Below are 12901 nucleotides of genomic sequence, written 5' to 3' on the forward strand. Positions count from 1 at the left end.
ACTCAGTAGTTATGGCGCACAGGCTTGACTGCTCCGCGGCATTTAAGAACTAACGTTGACTGCAGTCCACAGTTTGCTGGGTGTTAATTCTCACACTTCTACGAGGTCAGCATCGTCATCATTATCCCTATTTTACAAATGAAGAAACCAAGTCTCTTGGGGCTTCCCTGGTGGCGCAGTGGTTGAGAGTCCGCCTGCCAATGCAGGGGACACGGGTTCATGCCCCGGTCCGGGAGGATCCCACGTGCTGCGGAGCAGCTGGGACCCGTGAGCCATGGCCGCTGGGCCTGCGCGTCCGGAGCCTGTGCTCCGCACCAGGAGAGCCCACAACAGTGAGAGGCCCGCGTACCGCAAAAAAAAAAAAGAAAAAAAAAAGAAACCAAGTCTCAGAAAGGTTGGTAACTTGCCAATAGTTTGCTCTGGAGCCGTGGGAACCCCTTTCTGCCCCACGAGCCCATACCGGGCCCTTGGCGGGCTTGCCCCATCCAGAGTGGGATCCAGGCCTGCAGGAGAGGCACCTAGCCTTTTGTGTCTCTCCAGATGTCATCAGATACTTTCTCCCTGGACCTGTAATGAGATATTCTAATTATTACCCCTCTGTATCCCTGGCTACAGACAAATCAGCTCCTTTTGATAAAGCCCCACCTCCCTTTTTTTTGAGCAAAATGAAGTGAGTTTTTGTTGCCTGAGACGAAAGTGCCTTTGGGAGACCCTGCCTACAGCTGATGGGGCGACAGCTACTATGCCCTGGAGGCTTGCCAGGCACCACTGGACTCTGAGCCCTTTACAAAGGGAACCAGCTCATGGGGTAAATATGGAACAATGTTATTTTTCTCACTAACTGTCCCCAGCTATACTCTGTCAAAGCCTCCTTTCCTGCTAGATACAGATATTTGAGAAGAGACAGTCCTCCTAACAATGAAACCAGAACCATTTTTCATTTAAACACACACATTTTGATGCATATTATGTTTATGTTTGTAAATTTTTTCTTTTTTGTTCCCTAAAATTGAAGGCCTGCAGGTGCACAAAATACTTATTTAGTCCTTAGCTTCCAAAACCTCAAGACACAATGTACCCCTACACGACTAATGAGTTCACTGTGCCAGGAGCCAGTTCTAGAATGTAATGTAATTTAATGTAAACACAAATGGGATAATTATTATGGAATGGTTTTGTATCGCTGGTCTATTTGACAACCCCTTTCTCTGCATGGTTTTCTCCCTCTATTTCTCAGTATGGGGACTTTCTTGTTGGAAAACTTCCTTCTTTAAAGAACTTTCCCCTGGAAACTGAGAATGCCTTTGTTTTTAATCTGTAGGACTTCCCACATTCTAAAAGTTTATTTTAACCTAACAAAGCACCCTGCCATTTAGCCATACCATGGAAAATGCTTTTTCTTTATCAATGCTTTTTGCAATAAAAAAGAAAAGCAATACACCTTAAACTTATACACTGCTGTTTGTCGATTCTATCTCAATACAACTGGAAAGAAAACAAATTAATTAGATTTTTAAAAATCAGTCTTTTATCCAATTTCCAGTGAGCATTACTTTTAGGATTAATCAATGCAAAATAAAACCAGGAACAGCTAAAATGTCACATGGTAAACTTTTTTTAAAGTTAATTAATTTTGGCTGCGTTGGGTCTTCGTTGCTGCGCATGGGCTTTCTCTAGTTGTGGTGCGCGGGGCTTCTCATTGCAGTGGCTTCTCTTATTGCGGAGCACAGGCTCTAGGCACACAGGCTTCAGTAGTTGTGGCTCGCGGGCTCTAGAGCACAGGCTCAGTAGTTGTGGCTCACAGACTTGGTTGCTCCGCGGCATGTGGGATCTTCCCAGACCAGGGATCGAACCCGTGTCCCCTGCATTGGCAGGTGGATTCTTAACCACTGCACCACCAGGGAAGTCCCTATGTGGGCGTTTTATCTCCAGCTTGTAGGAAGAAAAAGAAAGGTCAGCGTATCCTTATACATCTGCTATTTTTTTCAAGTGCCTTTAACTCAAAATAATCAATAAGCAGAGCAGCATATTTGAGGGCAAATCTGGTTTCTTTCAATAACTTCACCTTTGTGAATTTTCTTTTGTGGCCTCTATTTCTTGACAAGTCTAATTTTTTCCAGGTCATTTCTTTAAATCTCCAAGACATGATTCTTTTAAAGTTTACCATGTGAGGGACTTCCTTGTTAGGTTAAAATAAACTTTTAGAATGTGGGAAGTCCTACAGATTAAAAACAAAGGCATCCTCAGTTTCCAGGGGAAAGTTCTTTAAAGAAGGAAGTTTTCCAACAAGAAAGTCCCCATACTGAGAAATAGAGGGAGAAAACCATGCAGAGAAAGGGGTTGTCAAATAGACCAGCGATACAAAACCATTCCATAATAATTATTATGGAATTTGTGTTTACATTAAATTACATTACATTCTAGAACTGGCTCCTGGCACAGTGAACTCATTAGTCGTGTAGGGGTACATTGTGTCTTGAGGTTTTGGAAGCTAAGGACTAAATAAGTATTTTGTGCACCTGCAGGCCTTCAATTTTAGGGAACAAAAAAGAAAAAATTTACAAACATAAACATAATATGCATCAAAATGTGTGTGTTTAAATGAAAAATGGTTCTGGTTTCATTGTTAGGAGGACTGTCTCTTCTCAAATATCTGTATCTAGCAGGAAAGGAGGCTTTGACAGAGTATAGCTGGGGACAGTTAGTGAGAAAAATAACATTGTTCCATATTTACCCCATGAGCTGGTTCCCTTTGTAAAGGGCTCAGAGTCCAGTGGTGCCTGGCAAGCCTCCAGGGCATAGTAGCTGTCACCCCATCAGCTGTAGGCAGGGTCTCCCAAAGGCACTTTCGTCTCAGGCAACAAAAACTCACTTCATTTTGCTCAAAAAAAAGGGAGGTGGGGCTTTATCAAAAGGAGCTGATTTGTCTGTAGCCAGGGATACAGGGAGGTAATAATTAGAATATCTCATTACAGGTCCAGGGAGAAAGTATCTGATGACATCAGGAGAGACACAAAAGGCTAGGTGCCTCTCCTGCAGGCCTGGATCCCACTCTGGATGGGGCAAGCCCGCCAAGGGCCCGGTATGGGCTCGTGGGGCAGAAAGGGGTTCCCACGGCTCCAGAGCAAACTATTGGCAAGTTACCAACCTTTCTGAGACTTGGTTTCTTTTTTTTTTCTTTTTTTTTTTTTGCGGTACGCGGGCCTCTCACTGTTGTGGGCTCTCCCGGTGCGGAGCACAGGCTCCGGACGCGCAGGCCCAGCGGCCATGGCTCACGGGTCCCAGCTGCTCCGCAGCACGTGGGATCCTCCCGGACCGGGGCATGAACCCGTGTCCCCTGCATTGGCAGGCGGACTCTCAACCACTGCGCCACCAGGGAAGCCCCAAGAGACTTGGTTTCTTCATTTGTAAAATAGGGATAATGATGACGATGCTGACCTCGCAGAAGTGTGAGAATTAACACCCGGCAAACAGTGGGCTGCAGTCAACGTTAGTTCCTTTCCTGCTCAATCCCCATTACAGAAAGTGTGGCTTCAATAACCCAGCTTAATATCAGAACTGATTCATGTAAATATTGTAGATCTGTTGGGACTAAAATGATCTCAATATAACAATGATTTTTTTTTTTTTTACAGAGAAAAAGATACATCGTCTTTTTTGTCTTATCCCATGAAGGGGAGAGTGGACATTTTCCTAATTTTTCCTTCAAGAACTAGCCTTGATGGGGGTGCACTTGTCATCCCCATCTCCCCACAACAGGAATTCTTCATCACAGAGCAGGAAATGGGACAGGGCTTGGCTTGAGTTAAAATTTCCCTCATTCCTGAGGCCAGAATGCAGAAATAGGGAAAGGAAGGTAGCTCAGAGCCAGTACGGGGCTGAAGCTGCAGTGTAGAAACCCTTTTGGACCCTGCCATCCTGGCACGTCAGGCCTTGAGGAAAGTGGCTGTGGGCTGGTGCGAGCCTCATGAGCTGAGGAAGCCAGAGTGGGTCCGAGTCGGGGAAATGGCAGACAAGCCAAAGCCACCTGCCCCGGGGGGCACGGAGCCTGTGGGTACGTGCCCCGCAAAGCCCTCTCAGCTTCATTCCCCAAGAAGCGCGCAGGGGCAAGCCAGGCAGCAGACCTGGTGGGGTCCCCTGTCATCCCCAGCTTGTCCAGTAGTGGGCAAAGAGGACAAGCCCAGAGCAGCTGGAGCACCTGTCTTTCATCACCAATGCTTCAGGACAGGAGCAGAGGGCGGTAGTGGGGTGCTAGCATTGCCTGTGCTTCAGCAGTGACACCATGTGGCACTGACTATATATAAAATAGATAAACAACAAGGACCTACTGTATAACACAGGGAACTATATTCAATATCTTAAACAACCTAAATGGAAAAGAATCTGGGGGACAGGATAAATTAGGAGGTTGGGATTAACATATACACACGGCTGTATGTAAAACAGGTAACCAACAAGGACATACTGTGTAGCACAGGGAACTCTACTCAATATTTTGTAATAACCTATAAGGGAAAAGAATCTGAAAAGGAGTGTATATGTATATCTGAGTCATTGTGTTGTACACCTGAAACTAACACAACATTGTGAAACAACTATACTTCAATAAAAAAAAAAAAACTGAAAAGTCAGCTGAAAACCTTGACTGAAGGGAGGCTGCCCAGTTTCCCCCCACCACGATTTTAATGGCCAGGACCCACCTCTTTGGACTAATAAGCAGCCCTGGGTGTTTTGTGGTTATCACTGACGGGAGAAATCCAGGAAGGAAAAACATATTTCTAAGCTCGGTTAGTTGGAGGCTTGAAGTCAATTAGATAGATAATTAAAAAGAGTATAATCTCAATCTGAACTCCCAGCTAGAGGAGTGATTATACATTATTACATTGGGGGTTAATCATCACCCCAGGTGTAGGCAAAAATCACATAAAATACCAATGCCAATTTGTGAAACTTCCTGACACCCAGAAGAGTCCTCACCCCCTTCCTGGATGAGATGGACTCACAGTGATCACACTTTCCACAGAAGAGGATTCTCCTCCACTTCCTGTTGCCTACTTCAGTAGGTGGCCCTGTCATCCGTCCAGTTGCTCAACGGATTAGTCAGAACTCTTTCAGTTGAAGGTGTTGGGAGCAAGCTTAGCATCAACAGGAATGTATTGCCTCATCTAGCTGGGAAAGATGCTGGATTAACTCACAAAATTGAGAAATGAAGATCCTGGGAAGTTGAGAAAGGAGAGAACCTGGGATTCGGAGCAGCAGAACTCTTTCCCTGTCCTGCTCTCCTCTCCTCTTCCTCTGCTTCTCTTTGCCCTGGACCTCAGTCTCTCCTAATGTAGACAGTTCCCCTCCACCGGCAGGGGATATAGTCATTAGCAGCCCAAGCTTCCCAAGCCCACCAAGGGAGAAGTTTTCTCACCAGGCACCTTTATCCTAGGGAAGGGCTCTGATCGGCTTGCAGTGGGTCAGTGTCTACCCCTGGGCCAACTAGTGCCAAGGAGATGACATATGTGATAGGTCAGTCCTGGTCACACCCTCTCACCTGAGGCCACTGAACGGGGGTTGTGGGCAGAGAAGAGTGATGAGAACTCTCATTTTCTGGGAGCAAATTGAAGACTAGCACAGTCCACCCTGCAGATGCTGGTATCCGCAGCATTTTATAATAAACTCCCAGTTGGACCTTAACATACATGCAGAAAAGTACATGAATCATAAGTGTGTAGTTTGATGAATTTTCACTATTGAACACACTCACAGAAACAGCACCTTGGTCAAGGGACAGAACATTATCAGTATCCTAGAAATCTACCTTATGCTTCCTTCCAGTCACCACTTTCCTGAACCCCCAAAGGAAAACACTATCCTGATTTCTAATACGGTAATTAATTTGATCAATTTGGGAACTTTATATAAATGCAGTCATTCAGTCTTATTCTTTTATGCCTAGTTTCTTACACTCAATATTATGTTTATGAAATCCATCCATATTATTGCATGTAGACACAAAGTGTTCATTTCACAGCTGCATAGCATCACATTGCATGAATATGCCAAAATTTATATATCTTAGAGGCTTTACCTAGGCGTTTATGTCTTTGAATTTTGCTCTGAATTATATCCTTCTTTGGATATACATGTAAATGCTGGTTACTAATTAATATTTTTTAATTAATTTTTATTGGAGTATAGTTGCTTTACAGTGTTGTGTTAGTTTCTACAGTAGGGCAAAGTGAATCAGCTATACGTATATATGTATCTCCTCTTTTTTGGATTTCCTTCCCATTTAGGACCCCACAGAACACTGAGTAGAGTTCCCTGTGCTATACAGTAGGATATCATTAGTTATCTATTTTATACACAGTATCAATAGTGTATATATGTCAATCCCAATCACCCAATTTATCCCAGCTGCCCTCTCTTTCCCCCTTGGTATCCATACATTTGTTCTCTACGTCTGTGTCACTAATTAATACTTAAGGTTGCTACATGAGCTTAAAAGCATATTTTGTGGAAAGGTGTTACAGAAGGATGAGGATGCTCTGCACACTTGAGGTCCACCTTTCCTCACCTCTTTTTGTCTGGGCAACAATCATTTGTCAACACAGCCCCCTGGTGGCGACTTCCTGAACTGCAACCACGGCTCATAGCAGAGGTTAATTACCGGCTTTTCAAAGTATTATATAAAGTAACCGGTGATGTTTATGGAAATAAAAGTGCTCCATCTCCATCTCACAATCTAAAATACTGATAAAAATTTAAAATAACAACTACCATTTATCAAGTACCTACTATGTGTCAGATATTATGTCAACTTCAACACAGTATTCTGTGTACTGGTTATTGTTGTCTCGTTTTTGAGGTAAGAAAACAGACTTAAGGAAGTTCAATACTCACTCAAGGTTCATTCCCCCAGACCTCTCCCCGAGGAGGTGTGGCGTTGGACAAGAGCTTGCACCCCTCCTGGGGCTATCTGCTGGGAGGCAAGTGCTTCCAGATCCTCTTCTCACATCTCCCTCTCTGTCCAAGAGGAAGGAACTTGCACTCCTGCTTTCCCCCGTCCATTCCCGCAAGGGGTACGCGTTGTTTTTGTGATTGGCTGAGGCTCGAGACATTGATTGGGTCATGCCGTACTAGTGGATGGGTTAATACACCTACAGATCAAGAGTCGTGTGGGTGTTTTCTCCGTCTTCCTGCACCTGCATCAGGTCAGCCTCTCCTCTGTCCTTGCTAGCTGCTCCAGACCAGGTATTAGGGAGGATGACAAACCTTTCTTGGTTTGCTGGGGACTTTCCCCCCTGTGCACTGAAATTCCCAAGTCACAGGAACTGCCTCAGTCCCCAAGCAACTTGACTTCCCTTCTTAACCGTGGGCAGGTCAGGACCAAGTTGTTCCACAGACTCAGCTGTTCTAGATTCTCTAAGAGAATGAGACATTCTTTAGGCCTCCTGGTTCGTGACACATGAGCCAATCAGCACTCAGCAACTACCATTAGGAATGAGGATTATCAGGTGAGCTTTGACAGCATGTGGTATGGCCCAGCATGTGGGTTCTGCAGGTGGCCTGGGTACAGGCTTTGGTTTGTTGTACACAGAGCTGCCAGATCAGGTATGGAAATACCGTGTTGTTAACCACAGGCTGTGATAGTCCCCCAGTTAGTGATCCTAAGTCTTTATTTATTTATTTATGGTACACGGGCCTCTCACTGTTGTGGCCTCTCCCGTTGCAGAGCACAGGCTCCGGACGTGCAGGCTCAGCGGCCATGGCTCACGGGCCCAGCCGCTCCGCGGCATGTGGGATCTTCCCGGACCAGGGCACGAACCCGTGTCCCCTGCATCGGCAGGCGGACTCTCAACCACTGCGCCACCAGGGAAGTCCGTAAATGCCCTTCTATTCCTAATTTATTAAGGGCTTTTCATAAGTCCTGAGTTTGTATTGAATTTTATCAATCTTTTTTTAAAATTTATTTATTTGACTGTGTTGGGTCTTTGTTGCTGCATGCGGGCTTTCTCTAGTTGAGGTGAGTGGGGGCTACTCTTCATTGCAGTGTGCAGGCTTCTCATTGTGGTGGCTTCTCTTGTGGAGCAAGGGTTCTAGGCCTGTGGGCTCAGTACTTGTGGCACATGGGCTCAGTAGTTGTGGCTTGCAGGCTCTAGGGCTCAGGCTCAGTAGTTGTGGTGCATGGGCTTAGTTGCTCTGCAGCATGTAGGATCTTCCTGGACCAGGGCTCGAACCCATGTCCCCTGCATTGGCAGGTGGATTCTTAACCACTGTGCCACCAGGGAAGTCCCTCAAGCTACACTTTTGTATTACTATTCTCATTTGATCTATATGTTATTACATAAAATTTATAAGTTTTCTAAAACCCTTCTTGCGTTGTTGAAATAAATCCAACTTGATCAGGAAACAGAAATGTTTCTCAGTTCACCCTTTGCTCACCATTCCCACCGCCACCACATGTGCTGGCCAGAAAGCAGAGTGCCAGCCCAGTGCCAGGACTAGGGATGAGACCCCCTGCAGGGCCTTCTGGTCCGTGCCCACCCCCGACCCCAGCCATCTCTGGGCTTGGCCCAGGACGGCCCACAGGCTGCAGGAAGAGACTTGCACAATCTACACGGAGTCTGTGGGTGGGACCTGACAATTGTCCAAGTCACAGTCCTCACCCAGATAAGGGTGGGGCTGACGGGATGTCCTGGTAGTCAAGAGGCCTGGGGTAACAGCAGGTAGCTGGTGGTTGGGAGGTGAAACAGACAAATACACTCACATGCATCCTCACGTACCAGGTAAAGACTTGAGATTCAGCCATGGGCTGCGTAAGCACTCCTTGGCTCTGGGTCTCTCCGGCTTTATTGAAAGTTCCCCAGATGGGACAAGTCTTTTTTTTCTGCTTATGCCCCCTTCTCAGTCTCCAGAGCCTAGGCACTGAGTCAGCCAGGCTGCAAGGTTGAGGGCACAGTCCTCCAGACTGCCAGGAATTCTGACCCACTTTTAGAGGGGCTTACCCAACTGTGCAGTCTCAGGGGACAGCCCCTACAAGACTGTCCTCACTTCAGACACCAGCTGCAAGTTCAGGGGTCCCCAGGACCACCCTCACTTTAGACCAGCTGGCTACAAATTCGGGGGTCCCCAGGACCACCCTCAGGTTTGATCATTTGCTAGGATGACTCACAGAACTCAGGAAAGCTCTACACCTAGGATTACAGTCTGTTAGTTTGTTTTTTTTATAGTGAAAGGATACAAATTGAAACAAGCCAAAGAAGGAGACAACAGGGCAGAGTCTGGGAGAAGCTAAATGGGAACTTCCAGCTGTCCCTTCTCCGTGGAGTCACCTCTTTCCAGCCACAGTGAGTGACAGTATGCCCAGAGTATTACTAACTGGGGGCCTTGAGCCTTTGATGTCCAGAGTGTTTACCGGGGCTCCCTCACCTACTGCCCATGTGGCTGACCTTTAGTCTCCAAGCCCTCTGGGAGGTCAGGCTAATAGCTTTAGTCCCAGTTCCTCTGGAGGTTGGAACTGATAACAGTCTCTTTCAGAGGCCTCATCACAGATCACACTGTCAGACTGTCCAGCGGCCAAAGCCCCCAGGCAAACAAAGACTCTCCCATCAGGCAGGCCATTCCAGGGGCCAGACCCCTCTTTAAGTCAGGTTAATCCTTCACAGTACAATAGGGCCAGCTCCAAAGTAAGTGCCCAAAGACACAGGGTGGTGTGGCTGTTAGAAGCCTGGCCTTGATTTTAAAGCCTCCAGTTCCAGCTCTGGCTTTGCCACTCCTGAGCTTAGTGATCTTAGCAAGTTGCTTTACCCCTGTTGATACCCACCAGCCAAAGACACCCAGGAATATCACTGTAGTTGAATGAATTTGAGTTTATTGGTACTTGTTGCAACCAAGGAGAACGTACACTGTGGGGAACCATGGAGTGTCTCAGTAAGTAGGAGGTAGGAGGGGCTTATTGTAGGATTTGGGCTTGTATGAGGTGATTTACAGTGTAAAAAATTAATAAACAGAAACCTCAGGTAGAGTCGGGAGGCCAGAAGGGGGTGTTCTCATGCACTATGAACAATAGCAGAGACCAACAGGAAGAAGAAAGACTCCTTTCCTGGCAAGGACTCAGCCAATGAAAAGCCATGGACTCCGCTTACTAGAGCCCTCCCAGCTTCCTTTTCCTCTCTGTAAAAGCATTCTCTTTCCACTGCAGTGTAGGGGCTTTGCACACACACACCCCCAACTCTACGGAGACAGAAGCTCCTGCACTTGGGAGCCTTCCAAACCTCACCCTATGTCCTTCTTCAGGCTGTTCATCTGTATCGAATAAACTGGTAAACGTGTTTCCCTGTATCCTGTAAGCCATTCTAGCTAATTATCGAATCCAAGAAAGGGGTCATGGGAACCCTAACTTATAGCTGGCTAGTCAGAAATACAGATAACAACCTGGGACTTGCAATTGACACGTGAAGCGGACGCAGTCTCATGGGGCTGATCCCTTAACCTGTGATCTGACGCTAACTCCAGGTAGATAGTGTCAGAATTGAGGTGAATTGTAGGACACCCAGCTGATGTTGCAGAGAATCGCTTGGTGTGGAAGAAAGCCCCACTCCTCTGGTGACCAGAAGTGTCAGAGGTGTTCTGTTTGAGAAATAAAGGAGAAACTGGAGTGTTTTTTCCTACTCAAGCCAGTAGATACCGTCATCGACATCACTGAAAAATAAGAGTTTGTGATAAAATGGAGAAATTGTAGAATCAGAATAAAGCCAAATACATGAGAGACAGAGGGAAGGATGTCCTGAGGAGAGGTCATCCGATGAGGGCCACGCTCTGTCACTGTGACACCTACATGGTGCCAGGGCAGCCAGAGTTGTATGTGAGCTTGTGTGTATGTGTCCCCTTTGAGTGTGGGAGATCATAAGTGAGTATAGTAGCAATACATAAACTGGATTATATACCATGACCAAGTGGGATTTATCCCAGTAGTGCCAAGTTGGTTTAACATCCCAAAAAATCCATTATTGCCACATAGCCCATTAAAGAATAAAGGGGAAAAAATATAATTGTCTCAATAGACACAGAAAAAGCATTTGACAAAATTCGACACCTTGCATGATAAAAAACACTAAAGGAGCTAGGAATAGAAGGGAACTACCTCAACCTGCTAAAGGGCATCTAAGAAAAAATGCTTTCCTTCCAATATTATGTACAAGACAAGTATGTCTGCTCTTGCCACTTCTAGTCAACATTATGCTGTTCTAGTCAGGAAAAGAAAAAGAAATAAATGGCATCTGGAGCAGAAATAAAGAAGTAAAACCATCTCTATTTGCAGGTGACATGATCTTATATGTAGAGAATCTTAAGGAGTCAAAAAAGAAAAAGAGAAAACTATTAGAGCCATTAAACAAGTTCAGCAAGATTACAGGATGCACGATTAATATACAAAAGCATCAATTTTATCTCTTTATAATAGAAATGAGCAATTCAAAAAGAAAATTAAGAAAAGAACTCAATTGATAATAGGATTAAAGAGAACAAAATACTTAGGAATAAACTTAACAAAACAAGTGTAAGTCTTGCTCACTGAAAACTACAAAACATTGTAGAAGGAAATTAAAGACCTAAATAAATGTAAAGACAGCACATGTTCATGAATTGGAAAACTTAAAATTAAGACACAGTGCCCCCCAAATTCATCTATAGCTTCAATTCAATCTCTATCAAAATCCCCAGCTACCTTCTTTGCACAAATTGACAAGCTAATCCTAATATTCATATGGAAATTCAAGGGACCCTGAATAGCCAAAACAATCTTGAAAAGAAAGAACAAAGTTGGAGGACTCACTTCCTGATTTCAAAACTTACCACAAAGCTACCGTAATGAAGACACTGTGATATGAGCATAAGGATAGACAAACAGATCAATGAAATAGAATCAGAGTCCAGAAATAAACGCTCACATTTACAGCTAAATGATTTTCAATTGAAGGTGTCAAGACAATTCAATGGGAAAAGAACAGCCTTTTCAGCAAATGGCTGGAAGAACTGGATATTCACTTGCAAAAGAATGAAGTTGAACCCCTACTTCACACATATACAAATGTTAACTCAAAATGATGGAAGACCTAAATGTAGGGGCTAAAACGATAAAACCATTAGAAGAAAGCATAGGTGTAAATCTCCATGATCTTGGATTAGGCAATGGCTTCTTAAATACGACACCAAAAGCACAAGCAGCAAAAGAAAATTTAAATAAACTGGGAACCATCAAAATCAGAAACTTCCATGCTGCAGAGGATATCATCAAGAAAGTGAAAAGACAACCCACAGACTGGGAGAAACACTGCAAATCATATATCAAATCAGAGAACATATGAAGAGCTTTCTCAATTCAACAAAAAGACAAATAATCCAATTAAAATGGGCAAAAGATCTGAATAGATATTTCTCTAAAGAAGATATACAGGGACTTCCCTGGTGGCGCAGTGGTTAAGAATCCACCTGCCAATGCAAGGGACACGGGTTCGAGCCCTGGTCCAGGAAGATCTCACATGCTGTGGAGCAACTCAGCCTGTGTACCACAACTACTGAGCCTGCGCTCTAGAGCCCATGAGCCACAACTACTGAGCCCATGTGCCATAACTACTGAAGCCCGCATGCCTAGAGCCTGTGCTCCACAACAAGAGAAGCCACTGCAATGAGAAGCCTGCACACTGCAACGAAGAGTAGCCCCCGCTCGCTGCAACTAGAGAAAAGCCCGCACACAGCAATGAATAACCAACGCAGCCAAAAATAAATACGTACATTTATAAAAAAAAAAGATATACAAAAGGCCAATAAATATGTGAAAAGATCCTTAACATCAACATTATGGAAACATATACAAGATACCACTTCACACACACTAGGATAGTTATAATAA

Source organism: Grampus griseus, assembly GCF_964374135.1.
Source record: "Grampus griseus genome assembly, chromosome: 2".
Lineage (NCBI taxonomy): Eukaryota > Metazoa > Chordata > Mammalia > Artiodactyla > Delphinidae > Grampus > Grampus griseus.